Raw genomic sequence first — 2,251 nt, forward strand, 5'->3', positions numbered from 1 at the left:
AGTATATTAGTGAATTTATCCACTCACATAGCTAGGTATACATAAATGGTAGGTATGTACTCAAACATTTTTATGCTAAGCAGCTTGAATGTCCAAAAATGTTTAAAAACAACTTGTTCACATGGGCACTACTGATTTTGTTGTAAAGGCACCACCAAGACAATTTATGGATTTGTTCGTGGAAGAGATAGTTTAATTGTTGGGGTTGGGTGAAAGAGAATGAATTTGTATTTTTGTGCTTAGAGAATGCCTCTGTACTCCATTCCTCCTTCCCTCTCCTGTTGTAGTAGTTTCCTGGGGCTGCCATAACAATGTGCTGTAAACAGTGTGCCTTAAAACAATAGAAATTTATTCTCTGATAGTTTTGGAGGCCAGAAGTCTGAAATCAAGATGGCAGTAGGGTCATGCTCCCTCTGAAGTCTCTAGGGATGTATCCTTCCTTGCCTCTTCCTGGCTTCTTGTGGCTACTGGCAATATCCTTGGCATTCCTCGACTTATACCTTCTTCACTCCACTCTGTGACTCTGCCGTCACATGATCTTCTTCCTTCTGTGTCTCTGTATCCAAATCTCCCTCTTCTTTTTCTTATAAAGTCATCAGCCATTGGTATTAGGGTCCACTCAAATCTAGAATGACCTCATCTTAAATTGAAAACATCTACAAAGACTGTTTCCAAATAAGGCCACATTCATAGGTACTGGGGTTTAGGACTTGAACATGTCTTTTTGCAGGGCATAATTCAATCCACTATTATCCTCTGTCTCCCACCTCTTCCCTCCCTCCTTGCTCTCCCCCATCATTGCCTTACTTTTATCTAGCACCACAGGGGCCCTCCAGTTTTGGGGGATTTCTCTGTATTCATAGCCCTTGTACAGCACCAAAAGTCCATGGATCGGAGAGAGACATAAGGCTTACATTTAGGGGAGGGGCCAGAACAGTATGTGGAAGGGGCATGCAGTATGATTTCCATGGGTGCAATTTGCTTGTTCATCCTCTGCAGTTCTCTGTACTCAAGAACCTCAATAACAGCAATTGAATGCCTTTTTTTCCCTTTTACTCCGTTGTGGTTGCCCCCAAGAGCATCATGGATTACCCCATTGCACCCAACACTGTCCAGATTTGAGAAGCTTGCACTTCAACCCCAAGGGAAACCAGTCACTTTCTCTGGATACATTCAGAGGGGAATTCGGTTGAATACATCAGGCCCAATCACAAGCATCCTTTGAATCGAACACCTTGAAGTTCATACCATCCACCCAAGCCTATTTAATAGAAGCACTCACATTTTCCCTGTAGTCCGAAGACATTTTTTCCCTTAAGTTTGGTAACATTTCCATGTGCTTTAGTCACCCAATACTTACTGCACAATCACAACTACATACTGGATAGGGACACTGCACAGAAATATGTGCCTTGATTATTATGTTGAAATTGATGAGTTTATTTTTCAACTTCTCTAGTCCTTGTGCTATATTCTTTAACTCTCCCATCTTTCTTCTCTATTTTATGATTAGGTTCCTGATACTCAATCTGGCACTGTGTTAGATTTCCCTTTTTCATAATTGCTATGCTCCCTCCCTCTGTCAAGCAGTAGTTGGCTATCCTTCCTTCTGTCTCATCTCCCTAATTCATCTCTTCCATTGTATGGAATCTGCCTAGCCTAGCACCATTATCTGTTTATCCCTTTCAATTTTTGTCTCCATTGCTGCCCAAGAATTCTATGTTCTGTGCTTTGCTTCAGTTGATACATTAGAGACTTGAGCTTTTCAGTGATGCTAAATTCACTTGTAGATTAGCTCTCCAGAGTGGACCCAGGGGAACTTGCTTCTGTGTCCTTCTTATCTTTGACACTACCTCACTATTAATGACACTCTTAAGAATTGAGCTAAGTGGCCCAGAGATAATTTGAAAGAACCAAGAGGTGACAGAAATGTGGCTTTATGAAAGACAGGCATTTTTTCTCACAAGAGAAAATAGAGTTCTTTCAGTAGAAAAATAGGATGCAATTTTACTTCTCGAGTGCTAAGGGACATGTCTGTTATTCAGACCAATTGTCTTTCAAGCTGTGACAGTTTCTGTCTCCTATATTGTAATGATAGTTGAGTTTTTCACAATACCCTTGCTCCTTAACACATTTTTTTTTCCTGCAAGCTCTTTCATGAGTGACATCTATTTTTTTTTTTTTAAGATTAATGTGCAGGAGAGACATTTCGTGGGGGCAATTTAAATATATTTCTTTCTATTTTAAACCT

Source organism: Propithecus coquereli, unplaced genomic scaffold, assembly GCF_000956105.1.
Source record: "Propithecus coquereli isolate 6110/MARCELLA unplaced genomic scaffold, Pcoq_1.0 Scaffold107, whole genome shotgun sequence".
Taxonomy (NCBI): domain Eukaryota; kingdom Metazoa; phylum Chordata; class Mammalia; order Primates; family Indriidae; genus Propithecus; species Propithecus coquereli.